This window comes from Schistocerca serialis, chromosome 1, assembly GCF_023864345.2.
Source record: "Schistocerca serialis cubense isolate TAMUIC-IGC-003099 chromosome 1, iqSchSeri2.2, whole genome shotgun sequence".
Lineage (NCBI taxonomy): Eukaryota > Metazoa > Arthropoda > Insecta > Orthoptera > Acrididae > Schistocerca > Schistocerca serialis.
Window position 1 is genome coordinate 735,098,337 of NC_064638.1, and position 16,601 is coordinate 735,114,937.

The 16,601-nt window shown below is 45.3% G+C and overlaps 1 protein-coding gene across 3 annotated transcripts in view; it reads left to right on the top strand.

The window, feature by feature from the left end:
- Positions 1-16,601, top strand: part of LOC126481650 (peripheral plasma membrane protein CASK) — a 650,466-nt gene that overhangs the window by 421,955 nt on the left and 211,910 nt on the right. The gene's annotated exons all lie outside the window — the stretch shown is intronic.

The following is a 16,601-nucleotide window of genomic DNA, read 5'->3' on the forward strand; positions in this document are numbered from 1 at the left end:
TGACATGAGTGACTTCGACAAAGGACAGGTTGTTACGACTCGGCACCTGCGAACTAGCATCTCTGAAACTGCGAAGCTTGTCGGCTGGCGCTTGCTTCTTCTATGAGCATCTATGGAAAGAGGTTGAAGGACAGTGAACAAGTAGGCGACAAGATGTCGGACGTCCACGCGTCGTCATAGGACGTGCAGGTCTCTGGTTTGCCGGCTCTGCCAAGCAGAATAGGTGGCGATCTGTGGCAGATCTGAGAACAGAATGCAGTGCTGGAGCAGGCACATGTGGTTTGGAGCACCCCGTTCAGCATGCATTGTTGAACGTTAGGTTCCGTTTCAGACGACCGCTCCGTCTTCCCATGATGACCCAACGATATCGTCAATTAAGATTACGGTGCTCGATGGATCATCGAGAGTGGATCGTGTATCAGTGAAAACATGTCACCTTGTCGGATGAATCACGTTTCTTGTTAGACCAGGTCTAGTGTGATCTCATCCAGTCGAACGAACAAGTGGTTGAAACATTGGGGACCATTCCTTAGGACTTCCGTGGGACCTGTAATAGTAATCGAAGGCAATACAACTGTGAACTGCGCGAACGTTGTTGCTGACTAGCTGCATCTCTTCATGCTTGAGGTCTTCCCCGACAGCTATGGGATCTTACAGCCGAACAAGTGCCAATGCCAGAAGTCCAGAATCGTGCTACCTTGGTTTGATTAGCACGACATGGAATTCAAATTGATGTATTGGCCATCAGATTCACCTGATCCGAACCCGGTGTAAAACATCTATTATTCTGTCGGACGCCAGTTACGCGCCCGCATACCACTGGGCAGTAATTTCGTGACCTGTGCAAAGACATCATGATACCACATACCTCCGGAACCACACCAAGGGCTTGTTGCATACGTGCCAACGTAGTCGCTGCTGTATTGCGTTCCAAACGTGGACCAACTCGCTACTGACCAGGTTATCATAATGCTTTGGCTTATCGCTGTATACTCCGCAAGCCACTGTACAGAGTATGATAATAGATTTTATTTCCTATTCCACTCGCGTGCAGAGCAAGGGAAAATGACATTACGCAGGGTATTTCGGGAGGACTGGACAGTATTCAAGGCTATGAGAGGGCCGATCATTAAATAAATAAATTAAAAAAAAAATATGGGTTCTAAACTGCATACCTCAAGAGCTATGAGCACTTTTTCAGTAAAAGAGAGAAATGTTTCATAGTACCGAAGATGAATAAGTACTGTTGTTGTTGTTGTGGTCTTCAGTCCTGAGACTGGTTTGATGCAGCTCTCCATGCTACTCTATCCTGTGCAAGCGTTTTCATCTCCCAGTACCTACTGCAACCTACATCCTTCTGAATCTGCTTAGTGTATACATCTCTTGGTCTCCCTCTACGATTTTTACCCTCCACGCTGCCCTCCAATACTAAATTGGTGATCCCTTGATGCCTCAGAACATGTCCTACCAACCGATCCCTTCTTCTGGTCAAGTTGTGCCACAAACTTCTCTTCTCCCCAATCCTATTCAATACTTCCTCATTAGTTATGTGATCTACCCATCTAATCTTCAGCATTCTTCTGTAGCACCACATTTCGAAAGCTTCTATTCTCTTCTTGTCCAAACTATTTATCGTCCATGTTTCACTTCCATACATGGCTACACTCCACTAAGTACTAATAACTCTTAAAGGTTCGCATTTTAGAGCCCATGTTTACTCGACATTTTTTTTTGTCATTTTAGCCCATACTACGATCTCTGTCAAGATACGGAAACCGAAGAGCTTGCAGTTGGAGAGATATGTTACGCAGTATCGCAGATGGAAAAGTCCATGCAGCTCCTAAGGGATGCACTTTAGAGCCCAAGTTTACTCGACTTCTTTGCTTCGAATGATCGTTGTTATAACAACCCAGAATATTGGCCAGTCCTCCTGGGATACCCTCGCTATAGCACTGTACGCGCCCTGACCTCTGTTGTGAGGCCTACGCTAGATGTTGTTGGAGGCAGTATAATGGTCAGACAGTGATCTTCGAATGCAGGTTAACTAAATTGATCCACGGGGTTTCGCGAAGACTATGTCATCTTTTTCACAACTGTTCCCATTTACGTTTTCCAAGCATTTCTGTTAGTCTTTCGTATGGGCTGTACCGACACTTTAGAATTAATAGTCGTCTGTAAATTCGTTAGATGGCTGTTGTCAGGTGTACTTCGTAAGGACTTCAGACACTAGACCAATACTCTACTCTGCGCAGAAGCGTCATGTATGGGATTTCCATTGGAGATATATTCAGTTTTCCCAGAACCATTCCAACAAATCTAAGTATTTGATTCGCCTTCCCCAATACTAATTTTTTATGGTCGTTCCATTTCATATTGCTTCTTAGTATTATCCCCTGACGTGTTCAGGATGTTCACCACTATGTATGCAGATTACTGCACTACTGGCCATTAAGATTGCTACACCACGAAGACGACGTGCTAAGGACGCGAAATTTAACAGACAGGAAGAAGATGCTGTGATATGCAAATGATTAGCTTTTCAGGGCATTCACACAAAGTTGCCGCCGGTGGCGACACCTACAACGTGCTGACACGAGGAAAGTTGCCAACCGATTTCTCATACACAAACAGCAGTTGACCGGCCTTGCCTGGTGAAACTTTGTTGTGATGCCTCGTGTAAGTAGGAGAAATGAGTGCCATCACGTTTCTTGATAAAGGTCGGATTGTGGCCTATCGCGATTGCGCTTTATCGTATTGCGACACTGCTGCTCGCGTTGGTCGAGATCCAATGACAGTTAACAGAATATGGAATCGGTGGGTTCAGGAGGGTAATACGGAACGCCGTGCTGGATCCCAACGGCCTCGTTCGTATCACTAGGAGTCGAGATGACAGGCATCTTATCCGCATGGCTGTAACGGATCGTGCAGCCACGTCTCGATCTCTGAGTCAATAGATGGGGACCTTTGCAAGACAACAACCATCTGCACGAACAGTTCGACGACGTTTGCAGCAGCATGGACTATCAGCTCGGAGACCATGGATGCGGTTACCCTCGACGCTGCATCACAGACAGGAGCGCCTGTGATGGTGTACTCAACGACGAACCTGGGTGCACGAATGTTAAACGTCATTTTTTCTGACGAGTCCAGGTTCTGTTAACAACATCATGATGGTCGCATCCGTGTTTGGCGACATCGCGGTGAACGCACATTGGAAGCGTGTATTCGTCATCGCGATACTGGCGTATCACCCGGCGTGATGGTATGGGGTGCCATTGGTTACACGTCTCGGTCACCTCTTGTTCGTATTGACGGCACTTTGAACAGTGGACGTTACATTTCAGATGTGTTACGATTCGTGGCTCTACCCTTCATTCGATCCCTGCGAAGCCCTACATTTCAGCAGGATAATGCACTACCGCATGTTGCAGGTCCTGTACGGGCGTTTCTGGATACAGAAAATGTTCGTCGCTGCCCTAGCCATCACATTATCCAGATCTCTCACCAATTGAAAACGTCTGGTCAATGGTGGCCGAGCAACTGGCTCGTCACAATACGCCAGTCACTACTCTCGATGAACTGTGGTATCGTGTTGAAGCTGCATGGGCAGCCGTACCTGTACACGGCATCCAAGCTCTGTTTTACTCAATGCCCAGGCGTATCAAGGCCTTAATTATGGCCAGAGGTGGTTGTTCTGTGTATTGATTTCTCAGGATCTATGCACCCAAATTGCGTGAAAATGTAATCACATGTCAGTTCTAGTATAATATATTTGTCCACTGAATACCCGTTATCATCTGCATTTCTTCTTGGTGTAGCAATTTTAATGGCCAGTAGTGTATTAAACCAGTGGCGTGTTGCTACAATGCGCGATAAAGAATTAAACCACGGTAAGAAGGTCGTCCTTCCGTACTCGTGTCTCTCAAAATGTCCAGTGTCACCAGAGAAAACGATGCGTCACTTACCGACGCTGTCTCCAAGATGTGGTGTTGTGCTTTGATGTATGTGCTGACCGTGGTCAACCTCTGTGCGGGCGCTGATAGCTGCCTACCGTGTACCCCGTGACCGCATACGTGACGGACGGCCGTGTAGCAACGCCGGCGTGCTGGAGGCGTCGGTGCTGAGCCGGGACCCGCTGCAAGTGCCTGGCACGGTGCCCGGACGCTGGACAGGGCCTCGTGTCTCCTGTAACGAGCAGCTGCCGCCGTTCGAGCCTCGCCTAACGAGCGACGCTCCGTGTCACGTCTTTCTGCCTCACTTTACGGCTTCCTTAGGGCTGCAACCTAGGCGGCTGCTGTCCGCCAAGCAACTCGTGCGTTCGTCGTACGTCTGTGGACACGGCTGTGTTCCGATTATTACGAGGGGTATTCCATATCGATTTACACTTTATTTATTCTCATAATTCGTGGTACTCCATCTGACGCGTCATCACAGTTTGAAGTATGTAGTACTTTGAAGGCATGGGTTGGGTTGTTTTTGGGGGGGGGGGGGGGGGGGACCAGACAGCGAGGCCATCGGTCTCATCGGATTAGGGGGGGGGGGGATGTCGGCCGTGCCCTTTCAGAAGAACCATCCCGGCATTTGCCTGGAGCGATTTAGGGAAATCACGGAAAACCTAAATCAGGATGGCCGGACGCGGGATTGAACCGTCGTCCTCCCGAATGCGAGTCCAGTGTGCTAGCCACTGCGCCACCTCGCTCGGTGGTGGGGCAAATAGAAGTGGTCCGGACGAGTGGATACGATTGGACGTGAAGGTATGTATATAACCACACCCCGTGACGCGCACACCGCTTACCTCCTCGCTATGTGATCCACACTGGTTCAGAGCGTAATGCGGGCTGCGTCACTGTGAGTGCAGGCGTGCAAAGTGGAGCAGCGGGTGTTTGCTGTGGAAACTTCCGTGAAGCTAAGTCGTGGAAACTGTGTGGTCGGTCAGTTGTTTGCTGAGAAGTTTAATGGCGTCAAAGTGCCAGCTTAGTCCGAAAATGGCGTCAGACAAGTTCTGTTTTTAACAAGTCAAAAAACATTCAGAAACGTGCCCGCATACCAGAAAATGTGGGTGCACTTCAGCAGAAAATGCTTCAGAGTCGTCCCAAGTTAACCCGACGCCTGTCACAAGAGACCAAAATATCACGTCGATCATGTGGACTAAACGCCACCTGGACCTGTACCTGCACATGCATCCGTCACGTGTGTCTGTTGTTCATGCATTAAAACCAGCAGTTGCTCCTCAGCGCCTCCAGTTTTGTGAGCGGCTGCTCACTGAGCTGGGTTGTACATGGATCTGTTCTTTATGTCTGATGAAGCCTGGTTTCACCGAGCGGTTTTGTCAGCTCTCAGAATCACATATTCTGAGCAGCGGAGAATCCGCATAACTTCCACGAAGCATCATTCCATGATCAGAAGGTTGGGGTTTGCTTTTCAGTATCTGCACGCCGCATCGTTGGTCTCATTTTCTTTCATCAGATGCAGACTTCGGCGCGCTTCATTATCAACATTTTGAAATTATTCGTGGCAGCTTTAACAGAGGAGGAAAGTATCAACAATTACTACCAAGTGGATGGAGCAACTGCCCATACAGCCGGCCGAACCTTGGAGCACATTTACACAATCTTCACCCTGACAGAGTTGTTAGCAGAGATCAGTCTGGTCGCCGCCCTATTTGGCCACCCCAGTCACCTGATCTGTCAGTGTGCGACTACTTTGCGTGGGGAGCCCTCAAATCCAAGTTGTATCATTACAATCCTCGTAGTCTTCAAGAACTGCAGCACAACATTTCGGATGAGGCTGCACCAGTTCCAACAGTCCACCTTCTGTCCGCCTTCAGCAACTTTCTCACCAGGGCCCATAATTGCCGAAGATGAAAGAGGGTCATTTTCAACATCTCTTAGAGTCAGGTTAGTACAGTATTTTCTTTTCTCTGCTGCGTTTCTGTATATCCTGGAACTCTGTTCTACGGGCCACTCTTATTTGCCCCACGCTGTAGAAGTGAGATGCCTGCACACAGTGCAGCCCATTTTCCCAACTGCTATCACTAAGTGAGCGAGCAACGTCAAATATGAGCAACAAGAACAGCGCTGGACAACTTGGTTTCTGTGGAAGGAGGGTGTAAACACTGTAAGTATTCAAAGGCGACTGGTGGCTGTGTGTGGAGAATGTGAACAGTCAAGAAAAACCGTGTACAGTTCGGTGAATGGCTGGAAAAATGGCCGCATGTCAACGGAGAAAGGAACCAATACTGGAAGGAGAGTGACTGTGGTAAATCCAGTCAACATTTCAAGACTGGAAAAGCATATTCGTGAGAACATATGCATATCGTTCACGGAACTGGGGGGGGGGGGGGGTTTACCAGAAGCATTCTGCACCGTGTGGTGCATGAACACCGCCAGTTGGGTTCCCAAATCCCTGAATGCAGCGCAAACACAACAGCGTAAGGGCCGTGCTGTGATCTTAAGCGCCACAGCCAGTATCCAGCAAGTTTCATGTCCAGACTCGTGACTGACGACGAAGTTTGGCTCCACTACCATGAGCCGGAGACAAGTCCATCCAACACAGGAAGCTCTGCACCTAAAGGTTCCGTACAGCGCTTTCTGCGGGAAAACATATGGCCACAGTGTTTTATGGCAAAGGTGGAATCCTCATTATTGATTGGCTGGCTGCAACCAGGGAAAATTACTAACAGCAAGGCATATATATGAAGACTCTTCGGAGATTGCGCCGTGGAACGTAAAGGAAACGGTCAAGAAAATAGGCGAAAGAAGTGCACTTGCAACATGACAAAGCTGCTCCCCATACAAGTCGGACAAACAAGGCTGTCATCGCCGATATAATGTTCCGGGTACTGCCACACCCACCGTATTCTCCTAACTTGGCCCCTTCCTATCACCACGTATTCGGGGCTGTGAGGAAATCCTTATGTGGACATTATTTGTGGGCGCGACAGACTCCAAGAAAGTGGTTCGAGGAGGCCCTACAGAAGCTACCACACCCCAAGTGTGTGCAGCTTAATGCAGACTGTGCTGAAAGCGCACACACACACACACACACACACACACACACACACACACACACACACAGAGAGAGAGAGAGAGAGAGAGAGAGAGAGAGAGAGAGAGAGAGAGAGATTGTGAGCGTGAGTGTGTAGAACACTCCTCCTATATTTCAAATATTGGGATGATGTGGATCCTCAGTTACGATTTTCCCATTTCCATATTTAACACTTTTCCTTGTTTTTGTAATGTGTTACGATTTTAGCAACTGCATTGAACTGTATACTTTCCAGAAAGACTTCCGTACGCCCCGACAAGACGAAGGGGTGTATGGCAATGGGGGCACACTGTGCCGTGTATCTTCGGAATCAAGTAATCTGAGATATTCATGTATTCAGGGCAAATGAATAATGCAAAACTAATTTTTAACTTTTTGCGCCTAATATTATTTTTCTCTCCGCAGAAATAATACAAAAGAAAAAGGAACGAAGACGCCCTGGGAACACTTTTACCCAGCTGATTGCAAAATGCTCCGTCGTACATGCAAGCTTACACTTCGTGTTATCGGGCTGCAGCTAGACTTTCGTGTGTGTACTGAAGAAACTCGAATTGCTGTACGTACTTGCCTTCCTGGCTGCTAAATCCATCTTTCGCGTTAGATAAGAACTCAGTTGCAGGTAGATATATGTAGTGCGCTTCATCTGAATTTCCGATGACTTCATTAGTGCTATTATGCCCTTTAAACGAATTTCCACATCCATACTGAGAAGGATGGACGTACCCCTTTGAGGCTGTAACAGAAAATTGCTTTGATGCTGATACATATATCCGTGGTTTACTTTTTGCTAGGTGCCATACTCTCACGGTCCGTTAACTGCCCGAATTTCAGCATAAGCGTTTAGACTTGTCTTGCAAATGTCGTTGGTGTTTGTTGCGTTATTCTCTGTTTTATGCTCGCTAAAGCACGTAACCACTATCATCTCTGGGAGCTTCGTAAAGATTTGCGATGTACTGTGAAACGATAACTAGCTACTGTGCTTTGCCTGTTTCAGTCGAAGATAAGGATTACGTTAGAAAAAAAACAGGTTTTAGTAGCGAGGTTTGGTAGTCTTTCGTGCTCCCAATCTCTGTTCTAGAGTGCCCGGCGAAATTGGGGCAAATTGAGGGCGAAAAAACAGGGTTCGCAGTGCCTCCCTGAAATGTTTATTCGCAGGATACATGTGAGCACATACCGTATGCATTAGGCCGTGCATAACGCATAACCAAGGCGTGCTTTGCCCCTCGCGCCCTTCGCTATACTTTCGCTAAACAACGGTTTTTCCTCCGTCTCAAAGAAGACTGTAGCGGCATTAAGATGTACTGGTTTAGCTACTATCGTGCATTCTACGTGCCTGTTACTGCTGATGTCTAGCTTAGCTGTGTAAATTTGGTCAGCTGGATAAAACAGAACCTTTACTTCAGGTACCGCTTTTATTGCTTTTTCAAATTTCGACAGAGCAACTTGAGGAACCGAGACATAATTTTACCTACATTAATACGTTTAATGAACAAACATCATTTACTGTACTTTGTTGCAGTGGTTTAGAGAGAAAGTAGATCTGTTTCTAAAAAAAGTCAGAAATCAGGTACCTTACTGAGAAGTCAGATGTCTCCTGGGCACCGGAACTTAAATTTTTAAGCTCATTTTCATGAACTGTTATATGACGAGAAACCTTAAAACTAGTATAGCAACGTCGCTAATTTGGCTCCGCTTTTGCACAGTTGCAGAAAATACTTAGATATAACAACTGCTATTGTAGTACGATGGGCACTTCTCGGTGTTTCGAAGACATCACTGTTAAAAGTTCTAAAGCCTGTTAAATACTGTACGAGAGCGCCACCATCGAGGAGCGCAGTAAACACAGCCAACTCAAGCGACCTGCGCACTTACAGTTTTTATTGACAGTGATAGATCGTCTAGTGTACATTTATTGAAGCAACCCACAAATCATAAATATTATTGAAAATTTTTTCAGTTAGCAACATTATGTTAAAAGGTTAAGAAGTCGAACACACGAAAGAAAGCGTGTGCTGCAATTATATTAGCTGTAACATCAATGAACAGAGAAAAAGAGGAAACTGGTTCCAAAATGGCTGAAAAAGAGGATCTAATTGTCGCATGTTAATTTACTGATTGATATCAGCACCACTTTTCCGTAAGATTTCGTAAAATATTTTCAGTTTAGCCCTGCATAGTACAAAACGTTATTAGTGTGGATACGTAATAGAATAGAGAAGAAAGTACATTAGGCAGCGATAAATTGCTGTCGACGAAAGATTAGGAGTAATTTCGCTCTTGCTGGCGACAGGCGGGTCATCCGAATGCTCGAAGTTTAGTTTTGTAATAGCAGCAAACAAAATAACCAGAATTGCATGGAGATCTGGAAGCAATTATATCTGCTTGGCAAGGATATACACTATGTGATCAAAAGTATCCGGACACCTGGCTGAAAATGACTTACAAGTTCGTCGCCCCCCTCCATCAGTAATGCTGAAATTCAATATGGTGTTGGCCCACCCTTAGCCTTGATAACAGCTTCCACTCTCGCAGACATACGTTCAATCAGGCGTTGGAAGGTTTCTTGGGCAATGGCAGCCCATTCTTCACGGAGTGCTGCACTGAGGAGAGGTATCGATGTCGGTCGGTGAGGCCTGGCACGAAGTCGGCGTTCCAAAACATCCCAAAGGTGTTCTATAGGATTCAATTCAGCACTGTGCAGGCCAATCCACGCACACACACACACGCACGCACCTTTTATACAGACAACCTAGAAACGACACATTGTTCTACAATAGCTAGACATCCCTAGGAGCACTTTATCAAGGGTGTAACCGGAGTGGAAAGGATGCAGTATGCAGCGAGGGAAAGCAATGGCGATCGGGCTCGACTCATGGAAAAACCGCTCACTTGTTGACACAGTGGTCTCGATGGAGACGTACCAAGTACGACTGCGTAACTGACATTTTAGAAACGAGACGGTGGTGGCTCTATAGCTTCCACGTTCAATTTTTTCTGCTCAACAGGTCCCCCACCCCTGCCCAAACCAAGGGCAAGCACGTCACACTGTTACATATACTCCCTAAAGCAGCAGACGCGCATTGGCGCCGCTGACAAGAGTCCTGGTATCCCTCCACCAAAAGGTCCCCTCTATAACGCACCAAGACTTTCGAAGCAGCTTTCCAGCACTTATTTGCTACATTAGTATTAATTTAAATAGATGTGTCATCTATGTCGCACTTAATGGGGTGAAATTGTAAGTGGGGGACATTCACTAATATGACCAGCTGTTCTAGCACTTTACTATGTTTAATAGGAAACACTTTCTGATGTTCTGCAAAATTGTATTTATTTGCTCACGAACCAGCTTTTCGCTTCTTAGACCATCTTCAAGTGACGACTGAATGTCGCAAACGTAGATAATATGATTTGCGACTAACATATATTATTTATACAGAAGATAGAAAAGATACATGTAGAATGTACACGTAGGAAAGGAATGAATTTTTTGGTCACACAGGATGTCACATTAACAAAAAGAAAAAAAAAAGAAAACATGACATTTTTATGTGAAGATACGTTCAAAAACTGATGAAAAATGAAGTTGAATTTACGATTTTAATCTATTATTTGTAACTAAAACTTAATTTCAGAGAGGGGAAATAGGATGTCCACATGAACAATGTAATGTTTTTCTGTGTAAACACTCTCCATGTCATGATATTTGCATCTTTTACCTCTTTTGTAAAAATAATATTTGAGGGGGTCGCACGTCATGTTATACGTGTCCGCGACATTCGGTTGTCACCTGAAGACAGCCTAAGTAGCCGAAAAGCGATTCGTGACCAAATAAATATAATGTTGCAGAACATTGGGAAGTTTTCGCTATTTAATGTTATTACGTTCTGCGAAGTACGGTTACTGTTGCAATTATTACGTCTAATTAGCAGATCACAGATTGATACTCCAAGGATAAGACATTTTAATCAGTTATTTCCCATGAATAGATTCGTTGTCTGCTACCCATTCCTTTCTCTAATTAGCAATACCTACTGCAGGGTTATTACAAATGATTGAAGCGATTTCACAGCTCTACAATAACTTTATTATTTGAGATATTTTCACAATGCTTTGCACACACATACAAAAACTGAAAAAGTTTTTTTAGGCATTCACAAATGTTCGATATGTGCCCCTTTAGTGATTCGGCAGACATCAAGCCGATAATCAAGTTCCTCCCACACTCGGCGCAGCATGTCCCCATCAATGAGTTCGAAAGCATCGTTGATGCGAGCTCGCAGTTCTGGCACGTTTCTTGGTAGAGGAGGTTTAAACACTGAATCTTTCACATAACCCCACAGAAAGAAATCGCATGGGTTTAAGTCGGGAGAGCGTGGAGGCCATGACATGAATTGCTGATCATGATCTCCACCACGACCGATCCATCGGTTTTCCAATCTCCTGTTTAAGAAATGCCGAACATCATGATGGAAGTGCGGTGGAGCACCATCCTGTTGAAAGATGAAGTCGGCGCTGTCGGTCTCCAGTTGTGGCATGAGCCAATTTTCCGCGGGCTACGCGTGAAACTTGCCCGCACGCGTTCAACCGTTTCTTCGCTCGCTGCAGGCCGACCCGCTGATTTCCCCTTACAGAGGCATCCAGAAGCTTTAAACTGCGCATACCATCGCGGAATGGAGTTAGCAGTTGGTGGATCTTTGTTGAACTTCGTCCTGAAGTGTCGTTGCACTGTTATGACTGACTGATGTGAGTGCATTTCAAGCAGGACATACGCTTTCTCGGCTCCTGTCGCCATTTTGTCTCACTGCGCTCTCGAACGCTCTGGCGGCAGAAACCTGAAGTGCGGCTTCAACCGAACAAAACTTTATAAGTTTTTCTACGTATCTGTAGTGTGTCGTGACCATATGTCAATGAATTGAACTACAGTGAATTTATGAAATCGCTTCAATCATTTGTAATAGCCCTGTATTATGTGTATCTACACTATGTTTAAAGAGAAAATAGTAGTTACTGTCTCTCGGACTTGTTTTTTAGGAACGAAGTGCTACACTATGACACTGTACGGATACGTCCGAAACTACGCGAGGCAAACCATCGCACTTACTATCGTGGCTTCGTTTAAGCTGATGAGGGACATGTTCTCGAATGGCAGGTGTTAACAAGATACGAAATTGGACATATTATACGTATGCCGTCGCCTCTCACCGATACAGAAACCTACTGTCCAAGTGTGTGCATCCGTTAGTTCGCTTCTTGTAACTGTGGAAATACATTACACTATTCCTTGCTCCCGTAATGTGTTACAAAGTTTTGTAAAAGGTGCTTGTATGACTGCAAGTTAAGTCTCACGAAGCACCTCCGCGGTGCTGCACAGTGGTTTACGGAGGACGAGGAGCCCAAATCTTTCGCTGCAAATGACTTTCTACGCGTTGGTGATAATTGTAATATCTTTCCACCTAAACGAATAGTGACCAGAACTCTTCAAACTGAGATCTACACGTTTTCGTAACTTCGTTACCATTCGCGATGAAGGCGCAAAGTCCGCAGCTCGTGGTCGTGCGGTAGCGTTCTCGCTTCCCACGCCCGGGTTCCCGGGTTCGATTCCCGGCGAGGTCAGGGATTTTCTCTGCCTCGTGATGACTGGGTGTTGTGTGATGTCCTTAGGTTAGTTAGGTTTAAGTAGCTCTAAGTTCTAGGGGACTGATGACCATAGATGTTAAGTCCCATAGTGCTCAGAGCCATTTTTGAAGGCGCCAACTTTAAGTGTAACTTTTGCTTTGTTTCGCGCCAGGATAGCAGATTTTTGTGAAATAAATCTGCAACTATTTTGTGGCTGGAACAAGAAATTGCGGAATAAAGGTACATTGCACGTAAGGAATTTTTCAGCCTGCACGAGACTTCCAGAGCACCCTGGACGACATCGAGGGACGCAGTGCACTGGAATAATTGGCATTGCAGCGAATCTTCGAATGGAAGTTTTCACCTTTCTGAACAGAAATTAATGCCTCCGAGACAAGCGATACTGGGCGTTTACGGCCTTCTTGACGGAGTAACAACAGTATTGCAAACTGTAGTGTCAGACTGCTGTGGATGACGTGGCCAATACAAAACAGTAGCTATCTGAAGTCTCAAACTTCTGCCGACTTCGAAATAGAGACTGCAGTGTTCAAGAAAAGGGTTTTAGAGAGGTCAGTATATGGACGGTAGTGGGTGCCTAAGGAGGCAAGCGTTTGCACGAGATCTACTGAACGCAACTCAGGTCACAGGCGTCACGGTAGTTTTCAACCACATTATTATAGGCAGGGGTGAGGCCATCTTTCGCCGCTGGGTACATTTCCATTCTCTTGATATAGTATTTTGAATGAGTCAACAGTTGTCAGCACTTTAGAAACTGATAACGCAAATGACGTTGGGCTATATGACTAGAGACATTAGAAACAGCCATATAATGTGTAATATATTGAAGTAAGTTATCCCTTAGTTACCATCGTCGTAGATTTCGTTTTAGTTATAGCACGGTTTTGATTCCCCCCCCCCCCCCCCCCCCGCCTTTCTTTAACTTTGATTCAGAGTTTAGTTTTAAGGCTTGTAAGCAATTTACAAGTCTGCTGGGAAACATACCTTTCACTACGTGACTGTTTCTGATGCTCAATTCGGCTGCAATTTGTTTCCAAAGCTGTTCATCAGCAGGCTATGGTCATAGATAACTATAGACTGACGATGAAAACATGAGCCACAAACTGGGTACAAGATAAGTGCTTTCGAACATTCGTGGTTTGTGTTTTTCGTTGATAAGCTGTTGCTGAAAATGATATTATTATTGTGTGGTTTCTGTCCTTTAATTTTCTGTCTTGACCTATTAGATGTAGTACAATAAAAGTCCTATCTTTGAAAAGAAGTGACTGACAAGTATGTTGTTTCATGAATAATGGCAACCAAAGACGCTGTTCTGAGCAGGTAAATAAATGCTTAATAAACAAAAAATGGATGAATAAATAAAATATAAACTTCCTTACCAGTTAAATACACGCATGGTACATCGAGCAGAGGACATTGTATCCTGGTATCGCTAAAGTGTTAGGAGAAGAAAGATGTGTGGGAAAAATCGCAGATGTTTACGACTGTCACAGAGGGAAGAAATGAGCAGACAGACCAATCGTGGCACGGTTCTCTTGAATTTGCATACGAAGCTTTACCTCGCGGGACACTACTCCCGTTGCAGTCCCACAACTCTGAGCATCGTGAACATTGTGTGTGTGTGTGTGTGTGTGTGTGTGTGTGTGTGTGTGTGTTTTAGAGGAGGAAGTGGAGAGGGCGAGTGGCGCGGGATGTAGAGGGATCGGCATAATGCCCGGGATTTCGCTCCTGCGAGTAACTGCTGTCCCTCGGGACCGAGCAACTGTTGGCCTGCTTCCGCTTGCGCTGTCTGCATTACCTTTTCCGTTGCGATCTCGGTCAACAGGGACAGGAACGGAGTTTCCCTGGAAGCATTCCAGCGTCTTGGACGCCTGTTGCCGGTAACAAGGATCTCTACAGAAAGGGAAGAATGAACTAGCTGGCTGCTGTCTCACTTAGGTGCGTTGTTTAATTCTGTTGATCTGTTCCTGGTTTCTCATAAAATGAGGTAACAAGGATTTTCACCAAGTCCTCATGTTGCAACATTTTGAAGCTATTATTAGACGAATCAGTCTTATATACATGCCATATGCGTCGGTAACTGTTAGCGAACCCGGAAAAGATCACAGTGCTTGTAAGATGCTGTTGACTTCCTCCAAATTGTCGCGAAGTGTCAGACGTCTGCCTGTATCGTGGGGAAGGCTGTGATGATCATGTATGTACAGAATAGTGTTGTGTTTTCGGGTGATATCGGTTGTTCCTATATGACCCATTGCCCTCGAGTAATAACGCTGAGTAGCCGAGATTAACATTTCCATCCGATGGGAGGCTCACCAGAAACACTTTCAGCTACGGAGGTTAGTTATTTCGTGAGTACGTCTAGGAAATTGTCGTTGTTCAATGCTATCGCTCAAAAATGTATGACCAACACTATACACTACGAAATATAAACTTAAAATTAATTTCTAACGTAATATCTTTCGAATATTGCCAGGTTTGTAAATTAGGCGGTTTTTGTGTAAATCTGTTCGACTATGATGTTTACCCTTTCTGAATAGGTCGATCGAAGCAAAGATAGTGTGATCATGGCGTCTATACCATTCTATGCTATACACGCCATGTCACAGTTCGATAAAAACAAGAAGAGTAGTTATGCGAGAAAGGGGGAACACAATAGAGAAGCCACAGACAATTGCAAACGTATCCCTAGACACGTTTGTATAAGGCTTAAGTATTTTGCACCAAAGCGCATGTGCAAATCTTGTTTTATTTCCTCTAGAAAGTGACTAACAGGAGGAAAAAAAATCCACTTATTATTAATAGAAATCAGCTGAAAATTGTGGAACTAGATCCAGGGGACTGCGTGAATGGAAATTGTACGCAATCACTACTCCTCTCCTTAGATAGAAGTTTAGTTTTGAAAATTGGTTTCACTCTCAGGAACCGAATTGCTTACCCGCAGGTAACGCCACCGATGTCGTTGTACACGACGTTTGTCTTTATTAACCTGGGACAAGATATTCTTTTGTAGATGCCAGTCGATTGCCCTTCCTGTTTAAACATTAGTAGTGGTGCTGCAGATCGCTTTTAATGAACAAGTCTCGTCTGGATTATTGTAAGCACCGATCTCAAGTGGTGATGTGATTTGGGGGGGGATACGGCTGCGAGTTACCTTGCTGGGCATCGGCAGTTCATTCTGCTACGACCTCTGGGCACCGGCGCACAGTTTGTTCGTATTGCGGTCGAGCGTGGACGAATGAAATGGGAACAGCGGTTGGGGGAGGGGGAGGGAAATTAGTGCTCGCTTGTCCACTCGCCCTCTCTTCCCCACTTTGATGTGCTGCATCCGACAGTTTCGACAAATGCTGGAACAAAATTGCAATGTTGTTTTTCTTTTTTTTTTTTCCCCTTCCTCCCACTGTTTCGGCTTTAGGGCATAGAGGTGCGGGCATTCTACACATGACATCGTTCGCTTTGTTAAACCAAATGCGTAAAGTGATATGCTTTCTGGCGGTGGAAAGTTCTCATCACACAAGCGTACATCGTATGGAGCTTCAGTGTCCATTTTTTAACAAACAAAAGACACTTTTACGCATTCTGCTTCACATAGCAGAGCTTTTTCAGTTTCGAAAATAATAGAGTACCAAATGTCATATTTCACCTGTTCGATTACTGAAAAAGCCGTGTGGGCTACCTCATAGTGTTGACAGAACTTAAGGAGAAGCTATGCATGTATAAAGGAGAGTTTTTGACACGTCGAGCTCAACATTAATGCGAAGCAGAAGTTGCCTTATAATTTCTGTAAGGCTGAGTACTGGTTCTGGACATAGTGACAGGGATGACTGAGACCACTAGGCGATGCTCTACCCTAATTTAAGCTCGCACGCAACTTTCCATCAAATTCCATATAATCGTAAAACTTCACTGTTGTTGCAAACTCC